General features: G+C 46.7%; 1 long non-coding RNA gene across 1 annotated transcript in view; it reads left to right on the top strand.

Annotated features, from left to right (window-relative positions):
* The first annotated feature begins 5036 nt into the window (after positions 1-5036).
* Positions 5037-9861, top strand: part of LOC306660515 — a 67267-nt gene continuing 62442 nt past the window's right edge. The window contains exons 1-2 of the long non-coding RNA XR_013763659.1: positions 5037-5874; positions 6674-6772. This is a non-coding gene — a long non-coding RNA (uncharacterized lncRNA). The remainder of the gene's footprint in view (positions 5875-6673; positions 6773-9861) is intronic.

The raw sequence follows: 9861 nt of genomic DNA, 5'->3' as shown, positions 1-9861 counted from the left end.
GCCAGTATGACCCATTCCCTGGGTCATGATGGTGTAGTCAGGTTTGCCTGCATCTCTCAGGATGGGTATTTGTTCTCCAGGCCACTGTAGCCTGTGTCCCCCTCTGGACTCCCCTCTGCACAAATTCTTCCATTTTGTTCATCTTGGTGTTTTTCAGGAAGTCACATGTTTCCTTGTTGGGTTTTAACTTTTTTTTTTTAAACTGGAAATTCTTAACCCCTGAGCTACACCCCTATACCTTTTTTTTTTTTTTTGGTCCCACTCCCATCCCCCATTAAGTGTCATCATCTGCTTATCTGTGAGATCATTCCTCTTTTGGATTTTTGAGATTGGCTTATCTCAACATGATATTCTCCAATTTCATCCATTTGCCTGCAAATGCCATAATTTTATTATTCTTTATAGCTGAGTAATATTCCATTGTATATATATACCACAGTTTCTTTATCCATTCATCAATTGAAGGGCATCTAGGTTGGTTCCATAGTCTGGCTATTGTGAATTGAGCCGCTATGAACATTGATGTGGCTGTATCTCTATAGTATGCTGATTTTAAGTCCTTTGGGTATAGGCCGAGGAGTGGGATAGCTGGGTCAAATGGTAGGTCCATTCCAAGTTTTCTAAGGAATCTCCACACTGCTTTCCAGAGCGGCTGCACTAATTTACAGTCCCACCAGCAATGTACGAGTGTACCTTTTTCCTCACATCCTCGCCAACACCTATTGTTGCTTGTATTCTTGATAATCGCCATTCTAATTGGGGTGAGATGGAATCTTAGTGTAGTTTTGATTTGCATTTCTCTTATTACTAAAGATGTTGAACATTTTTTCATATGTCTGTTGATTGCTTGTACATCTTCTGTGAAGTGTCTGTTCATTTCCTTAGCCCATTTGTTGATTGGTTATTTGTATTCTTGGTGTAGAGTTTTTTGAGTTCTTTATATATTCTGGAAATTAGTGCTCTATCTGAAGTATGAGTGGCAAAGACATTCTCCCACTCTGTAGGCTCTCTTCGCATTGCTGATAGTTTCCTTTGCTGAGAGAAAGCTATTTAGTTTGAATCTATCCCATTTATTGATTCTTGCTTTTATTTCTTGTGCTATGGGAGTCCTTTTAAGGAAGTCTGATCCTAAGCCAACAAGGTGAAGATTTGGACCTACTTTTTCTTCTATAAGATGCAGGGTCAGTGCTGGCCGTATAGCTCCTCTCGTAGAGTGCCTGACTCTCATGCTGGAGACCCAGGTTCAAGTCCCCAGCCCTCTGTGATTGTGCAAAGATGCAGGGTCTCTGGTCTGATTTCAAGGTCCTTGATCCATTGTGAGTTGAGTTTTGTGCAGGGTGAGAGATAGGGGTTTAGTTTCATTCTGTTGCATATGGATTTCCAGTTTTGCCAGCACCATTTGTTGAAGGGGCTATCTTTTCTCCATTGCTTATTTTTGGCACCTTTGTCTAGTATTAGAAAATTGCCCCATACCTTTTAATATTTTATTTAGAGACAGGATCTCACTAGGTTTGTTAGGGCCTCTCTAGGTTGCTGAGGCTGCCCTTGAACTGGAGATACTGCTGTCTCAGCCTGGGTTTACAGGTGTGTGCAGCTGAGCTAGGCTTGAGTTAACTTTTAAGCTGGGGGCTTCCAAAGGTATCTGCTTGGTAGCTCTGGCTCAGACTGTCATGAGGCTTAAAGAATGTATCTGAGAATAGTTTTGGAATTAAAGTGCTAAGCAACTGTGTGACAGAAAGCAAGGTTTTGTGGGAACTTGCTTTAAATTGTGGACAATTGTGCTGTTGAACTTGAAGATTCTTGGAGATTCAGCACTTTGTTGGCCCTGACGGTAACTGACTGGTCTGCTGTCAACAGACTTTGAAAGAGACTAAGAATGCAAATTTGACTTTACTAAGCAGAATAAACACTTGGCACTGGAGGGAACCTGTGGCTTAATCTGTGGGAGCAGTGTAGTGTTCTACCACTGAGCTGTGGCCTCAGCCCTGTCGAATTTGAAGAGTGGCAAGAAGAAAAGCTGTAGGTGGTTCTGGAAGTTGCAGTGTCTGGATATTTGGGTGCTGCTTTTGGTTTGCCCTAGCTTTGGCCCCCTTGAGATCTGTATGTAGTTGAGTGTGCACAAGTGATCATACAGTTTTCAACTATCCTCTGCCTTCTTTCTTTCCTGGCAAGTTGATTACTTAACGCTGCACTTAAAAGACATGTCTTCACTTAAAAGACAGCATCTTGCACCATAGGTCTCACTGGACACGTTAGACTGGACATTTACCAAAGTCTCAGCCACAAAGTGGTGCGGCTAGGGTTGAAATGCAGTTGTGTGACACCAAATCCTGGCTCTGTGTTATTTGTTCAGGTACCCAAATATTGAGCCACTGCTTTCTGTTGAGCATATTATGCCGTATAAGACTCATTAAATACTCTATACTTAGTAAGGTACCATTGTCATGGGAATACTGAACAAGATTAGATGGCTATCCAAATTCCCTATTTACTGAGTTGTGCGTGCCAGTCCCTATTCTGGGGAGATAAACTGTCCTTGCTCTCAAAGCACAGAGGTTAAACAACGCAATGATCTCATGGCTTGGCTTCTGTTTCTTACCCTGGAGTAGCAGACAGTGCAAGATGGTGACATGAGAGGAATCCAGAGCCTAGTGTAGGGATGCTGAGTCCTGGAGGCTTCTAGGAGAAGTAATAACCAACAGTATGAGACAATCTCATTTAGACAGAAGCAGGAGTCTTATGAGGCCATGAAAGATAGGAAAAAGCAGGCAGCTGTGAGACCAGCCATTCTGCAGGTAGAGGAGAGTGGGAGACAGGGTGGTAGCGGAGTGCCTGTGGGCATTTTCTTCCTGAATGGAGATGGAAGGTCCTGTGGGACTTTGGTGGCTTCCAGCAGAGTTTTGCACAATTTTGGGTAGAGAAATTCCATTTCAAAAATAGACTTCAGGTCGACTGCAAGAGTAAAGTATGACACTTGAAATTTTGGGTAGAGAAATTCCATTTCAAAAATAGACTTCAGGTCGACTGCAAGAGTAAAGTATGACACTTGATTCATCGGCGCTGGCAAAGCAGAGTTCCAGAGCTCTAGTAGGGTCTGGGGAATGAACAAACTTGCTGGTCCTTCCCTATCTGTTTGCTCTCAAACTTCTGTATGCTAGATGTGAGACTTGCATCCCAGTGGCCATAGGCTGGGTAGGAGGGTACAAATGAGGTCCTGGTGAGAGAGCTGGAGGAGACAGATAATGGAGGACCTTGTGTGCCAGTCTAAGGACTTCTTTTTTTAAATATTTTGGTCGAGTTAGATGTTCAGCAGTAGATTGATTGTCCTTGTAACATGCCAAGTTTCTTCACGCAGGAAATACTGAGAACTAATTGTTTGCTCATCATGCATGTCTGAGAGATTTGTGCAGGATAGGAGTTGATGAAAAGGTATCCAGTATAGCTTGGAAAAGGGACCAGACCAGGAATCAGGAAACAGTTCCTGATCTTCACTAGCCAGAAGGGGCCATGAATAGACAGGGGACTTGGTCTTCCATTTCACTGTTTCTGCATCAGGTACAAGAGCTACATGAGTAGCTCCCAAGCTTGGCACCTGGGGGCTTGTTAAAAATACAAATGCCCAGTATCTTGCCCCACTTTGGGGTTAATATTTCTAGTAACTAAGATTTAACAACTTCCCAGGTGATGCTGCTGAGCAGACAAGTTTGGGAAATTTTGGACTATAAAAAATTACTAACGTTTGAACTAAAGTTTCTTCTGGTTCCATTCTTCCTCTCAGAATCTGTCTCCAGTAGATCAGTGTCCCTGTCCTCAAAAAGCTGGTGAATGAATGGTAACACTACTGCTCATAGAAACGAGAGTAACATTTACTAGTGTATACTCTGTGCCAAGTACTGAGCTAAATAAATTTGTTGCATGAATTAACCTTCTACAAACTGAGGAAGCTATTCCCATCCCCCCCGCCTTTTGTGTTATTGGGGATTGAGCCCAGGGGCACTTTACCACTGAGCTGTATCCCTAATCCTTTTATTTTTTATTTTGAGGTAGGGTCTTGCTAAGTTACCTAGGTTGTCTGTGAACTTGTGATTCTCCTGCCTCAGCCTCCTGAGTCGTTGGGATTACAGGCGTGCACCACTGCCTCTAGCTTATCCCTGTCTAACAGGAGAAAATCGAGGTTCAAAGAGGTTAAGGAACCTGGTCAAAGTTTTATAGCTCTGATATTCCCTGAGAAAGCTGGGGGACTGATATCTCACAAGGAGCCAGAATTTGTGCTGAGCCTTGGTTTTCCACATGTGTGCAGCAGCACCACCTGGGAACTTGTTAGAAATGCACATTCTCAGGCACCACCCCAGAGTGACTTAATCAGAGGTGGAGGGGGAGGCCCAGCAACCTGCTTTAACAGGCCCTTGCATGTGATTCTGATGCAGCTAAAAGTTCGAACCACTGATCTAAGGGGAGGGGAGGACACTGTAGAGGCGGGCAGCAGTGGAGACCAGGAAGGCCTGCGCTACTGACACCTCCGTCACTGGCCTTGCCTTTGGTGGAATGAAGAGGTCTCTCTGCAGACTCCCACAAGGGGGCACTGTGGGCACAGGCTTGGAGGCTGCCCGCTTTGTTGTCAAGGCCACTACCCTTGTGCAAGCGTGAAGAAAGCCTGATGCCAGATCAACTGGAGAGGTCACTCTTTCTTCTCCAAGAAGGTCTAATGGGGGTGGTAATCTTGTTTATAGGATTCAGCCCTCGTAGGGAAGCTGAACCTGGAGGGCTTTCTGCTGTTCTCACGTGCACGACCATGTCTACCCGTACGTGTGGCAAGGTCTCCACAGATCCTGTACAAACAGCGTTCCCCTTTGATAGCTGCTTGGCCAGGCAGCTTGCGTTTTCTTTGGGGGTGGGGGGTGGGTAGAATGCCAGAACCCAGCAGCTGATTATGGTTTAGTGTTTGGCTCCCTGCAGGGCTGTGCCTCCGTTCTGTTCTTCCACAGGCGGGGGTGGGGCCCGAGTGCTGTCCAAGACCTGTCTTCAGGCCTTTGCTCTGCTCTACCACTTTGTGATCTGGGGCGAGGTTCTTTCCCAAGTCTACAGTCCTGCCCTGGGGAGTGGAGGGTGAGGGGCTGGTGCTACGTTCAGGCCTGGGATGGCAGGGGAGCTGTAAGCCCTGCTGTATGACATCCATCTCCTGTATTCATTTAAGTAAGCGTTTCCAGGGACTTGCTGCAAGGCAGTAAGGTGGAACCTATCAAATTGGATTTCTTAAAAAGTCCAGATCTTTAGACATACAGGATTTGCCTCTATAGATCTGAGTCCTGCGTTGTTTGGAAGAAGGAAAGATTGATCTCACGCTCTCCTTTCAGCTGCAATGTATATTTCATCCTAAAATGTTTTCCTCAGAGGGCTTCCGTATTTACCTTTTCAGTACAGGGATTGGCACCCCACCCTGTCTAGGCAGTAGGTCTCTGGTCTTCATTGACTTTTCTCAGCACGGTAGATGTGTGTGTCCAAAGCCACCAGGGGATTCAAGAGAGTGCCCGGCCTGCCCTTGGCTGACTCCCAATGCCTCGGGTGATCTTTAGAGTTTGGTTAGAAATTGCTTAACCCAAAGGCAATACCATTGAGCCGCTGCTCTCCTTGTTGGAGGAAACGTGTTAAACAAGATGCCTCTTTCCATCAGGCCTTCTTGGAGAGGCAAAGGAAAGCCCTTCGGCTGCTCAGGCAGCTCCGTGCAGCCTGCTGGTGTGGCTGCATTTTTTGTTTACAGATGAGGCCACAGAGACGGGATAGGTGGCTTGCCCAAGTCCAGGAGCTCATTAATGGCAGAAAGAGAACTGGGTTTCAGGCCGCTTCACCTGGAGCACACTTCCCTTCTGACAGCAGGTGAGCCATTTGCTGCTCAGCTACCACCTCCCCCTTCCCCGTGTGCCCCCCACATTTGCAGTGTTAGGGATGGAGCCTCAGGCTGTGTGCATGCTGGGCAAGTGCTCTACCCTTGAGCTACACCCTCAAGACTACTTTTTTATGTTTTAAGATTACAAGGCCCTGCGGGGGACCTCTTCCTTTTCATCCGGCTCACTGTGCCATCCTGCAGTCTGCCACCAAAATAGAGGTGTTCCCTGGGAGGCCAAAAGTTTACATCTACCTAGATGCTCCCTGAGCTGGCTTTGTCCTTAGCTTCAGTGGTGTTGGGTAGGAGGTCTTCAACTGCAGGGAGCAGAGACCTCAGCATAAACTGCCTTGCAATTGAAGGCCCTCTGCCTCCCAGCTCACAAAGGAAGCTCCTTTGCTGTCCAGGGTCTTCAGGGCTGGTGAATGCAGCTGTTCACGAGTGGCAGCAAACCTAACCATTCTCTCTCCTGGCTTTGTTGTCCAGTGTGGGTGCTGTTCTGCAGGATGTGCCAATCAGAGTTGGGCCAATGGTGTTCGGAGTGGGTGAGGCAAGCAAGTGTTCAGTATGTAAAATCTAAGGAGGCACATGCACAGGGTCAACACTTTCTTGACCCCAAGAGGGCCCCACCTGCAGCCTGGAAGAGGCCACCCATTCTCTGATCTCTGCCCCTGTGCCATTGGCCCAGACGTGGCCTCTTGGTGTACCTCACTACTCAAGGGAGGAGGGGCAGGGTAGGTTGGCTCTAGCCCAGGCAAATGTGGGGACAACTACTAGTCTTCTCCATGGCAGGAGGAAGAGAATGGATGCTTCCCAGGGACCCTTTGAACAGAAGCTCCATTCTCATAAGGGAGGACTTCATGGAAAGCTGGAATGTCTAACAAACACAAGGTGGGCAGTGGGGAGTGGCCTTGCTAGGATTGGTGGGGAAAATCATTCCAGAAAAAACGAGCTTTATATTCCTACCAGCAAGATTCCTTTCTTTCTGTCCTCTCCAACACCAGTCAGCATCTGTGACCTGTGTGTGTGCTGGGGATCACACTCAGGGCTGGTGCTCTGCCACTGAGCTTCATTTTTCCTTTTTTTGGTGCTGGGGATGAAACCCAGGACCTTGTGCTTGTGAAGTGGACACCCTTGGGCTATACCCCAGTCCTCCTTATGGTTTTGATTTGCATTTCATAATAATTAATGGTTTTGAGCATATTTTCATGTGCTATTGTGTTGGTCACAAGTCTTTAGAAAAATGTCTATTTGATTCCTTTGCCCATTTTAAAACTTTTTTTTTTTGTCTTTTTATTGTTGAGTTGTGAGTGTTGTTTATATATCCTGGATACAAATCTCTTATCAGATATATGGCCTGCAAATATTTCCTCCCATTCTGTGGGTTGTTTACTTTCCTGATGGCATCCTTTCAAAGGCAAACATTTAAAACAATCATTTTTTTGGTACTGGGGATTGAACTTGAGGGCACGTTACCATTGAGCTACATGCCAGCCCTTCATTTTTTATTTTGAAACAGGCTTGCTGGGTTGCTGAGATTGGCCTGGAACCTGTGATCCTCCAACCTCAGCCTCCCCTGTCACTGGTATTACAGGTGTATACCACTGCCCTCAGTTATATTTAAAATTTTGATAGATTCAAATTATTTTTCTTATTTTTTTCCCTTTTATATCAAAGAAACCATTGCATAATCCAGGGTCATAAAGTTTTACCCTTGTTTTCCTTAGTGAATTTTATACTTTTTGCTTTCACTTTTAAGTCTGACTCATTTTGTGTTAATTATAGTAGGTGGTCTGAAGAAGGGTCTGACCATTTTTCTGTGTGTGGATACCCACTTTTCCTACCATTGTTTGTTGAAGGGATTAGTCTGTCCTTATACTGACTGGCACCTTGTTGAAAAACATCAATGGACTCTGTTGCTACCTCCTGGGTTACATGTCCTTGGAAACCATTAACAGGGTTCCCACAATGTAACAATAATGCCTTCCTTTTATTGAGCACCTACTATTCAATGTGCTACTCTCATTATATATATTATATCTTGTCTCTACAACAGTTCGGCAAGGTGGGGATAATTGTCCCCATTTCAGAGATAAGCAAACTGAATTTAAGCTGTTGGCAGAGTCACTCAATAATCAGCAGAGCTGGGCCTTAAACATAGGTTGGTGTTACTTCACTGACTGGACCCCTCCCTGTGCTGTGGTTCTCCTCTGGCCTTGCTTGATCTTCTTCCTGGGGTTTCTTTGGTCCCATGACAAAGAACCAGCCAGCTGTATCAGTTGCAGAATTATGGTCTAAAACTTAAATGTTGATCATGTCATTCACAAAACCATCACAGTGTGATGTGGTAGCTTTGAAATTGCATCGCCACGTTGGCCTCTAGGAGGTGGACACCTGGAGTGAAGGGTCCCTGTCCTTGGGACCTATTAGGAGTTATGTGATTTCTGGAAGCCATGAACAGGAGCCTGTTTAGAAAAGGGTAGGTGGGGCCTACCTTCTGAGGGTGGTGTGTGTGGCCTGCCTTCAGGGGATGGGGGCATTTAGTGGTTCTCTCAAGGCTGTCCTGTGGGGGAAAGTTGAGATTTGTCCTGGAGTGCAAGAGACATTGGGGAATGGCTTTGGCTGGAAAAGAGGACATTTTTTAAAACTCAGCTAATGGAAGAAGGCAGAGGCTACCTTGGGGGCAGCGAGCTTCCTATTGCTGCTGGTGGACAGTCTGCTCCCTAGGTGGGATGGCCATTGAGCCTCTTGGGTATTTGGTAAGGTAGAGGCCTGGGAGTGTTTTAAAGAGTCTCCTTTAGTCCCCAAAGCCTACACATCGTGGCTTCTAGTTTTATAGGAACTTCCTGTCCATGCAGCTGGGATTGCTCCCAGCCCAGATCTGTCATGTCTCACCGATCCCGAGGGCTAAATTTGGAATTTAATAACAACACTTTGGATTTATGTAGCCTGTTTCCTTGGAGGCACTTCATCTGTTATCCCATTAATTCTCATAACGTCCCTGGGCGGAAGGTGAGGGAGGGTGAGAGAGGAGAAGGAAGCTTCCTGGCTTCTTCACATCCTGAAGGTGAGAGATGGCTGGTGTAGGGGCACCCTGGGGGCACCACAGCACCCCCCCCCCCCGACCTGTCCCTCATGAAGAGCAGGCTGCCCGCTGGATGAAGGGTACACCTCCCATGGGGTGCTCGTACCTTGTCAACCACTAAAGGTGTGACATACCCATTGTTCATAAGTCTTCAGGTAGAGGCTGTGGTGGGTGGATGTGAAGGTGAGCGAGATGAAGCCTGAGTCTTTCGGTCCAGGGGAAAGACCCCGGTTTCTACCATATAGCTGGCAGAGGGGAGGGTCTAGAGGCAGCAGGATGACTTCCTGGGGGAGGAAGGATTTGAACCCAGTTCGGAAAGCACATTGGAGTGAACTCTGGATTTGCAATCTGGTGCTCAGAGTTCTAGACTCAGTTCCAGACTAGTTTCCCATCTCCTAGTCACATGATGTGGGTGACGTCCATGCAGTGGCCCACTTTCTCCAGGCAAGGGTTACCTAGGGCACTTCACAATGCCAAGCCCCTGGTTAGAAGCTGTTGGACTGGTAGATGGAGAGCCCGAGCTTGCGCAGGAGGCACCGTGGACTCGCTGGGGGAAGGGGCTGCTGGAACTGGCTAGAGCAAGAATGCAAAGAAAGGGAACCTGGTGGAGGACTTTGGGGCACATGTTTATTCGAGGTCACGCTGTTGTCACTTTTACCTCTACTGATGCTCTCAGATATATCTGACCTTTACATCCATCCCAGGCTCCTTCTCTTAAGCTTTGGCATCTGGATTTGGCATCAGCCTACAGCGGGGAACCTCTTAGCGGGGCTCTGGTTGCTACTCATCTTCCCTGGCATCAGGCAAGAAGGGTGCAGAAAGCCAGGATCACAAACTGTGGCATGTGGCAGCAGAAAAGTACCTCGTGAAAATCACCTGGTACTACATTCCCTTC

The sequence above is a fragment of the Sciurus vulgaris genome (assembly GCF_902686455.1).
Source record: "Sciurus vulgaris genome assembly, chromosome: 4".
NCBI classification, from domain to species: Eukaryota; Metazoa; Chordata; class Mammalia; order Rodentia; family Sciuridae; genus Sciurus; species Sciurus vulgaris.
This window is presented reverse-complemented; position numbering and strand designations above follow the sequence as displayed.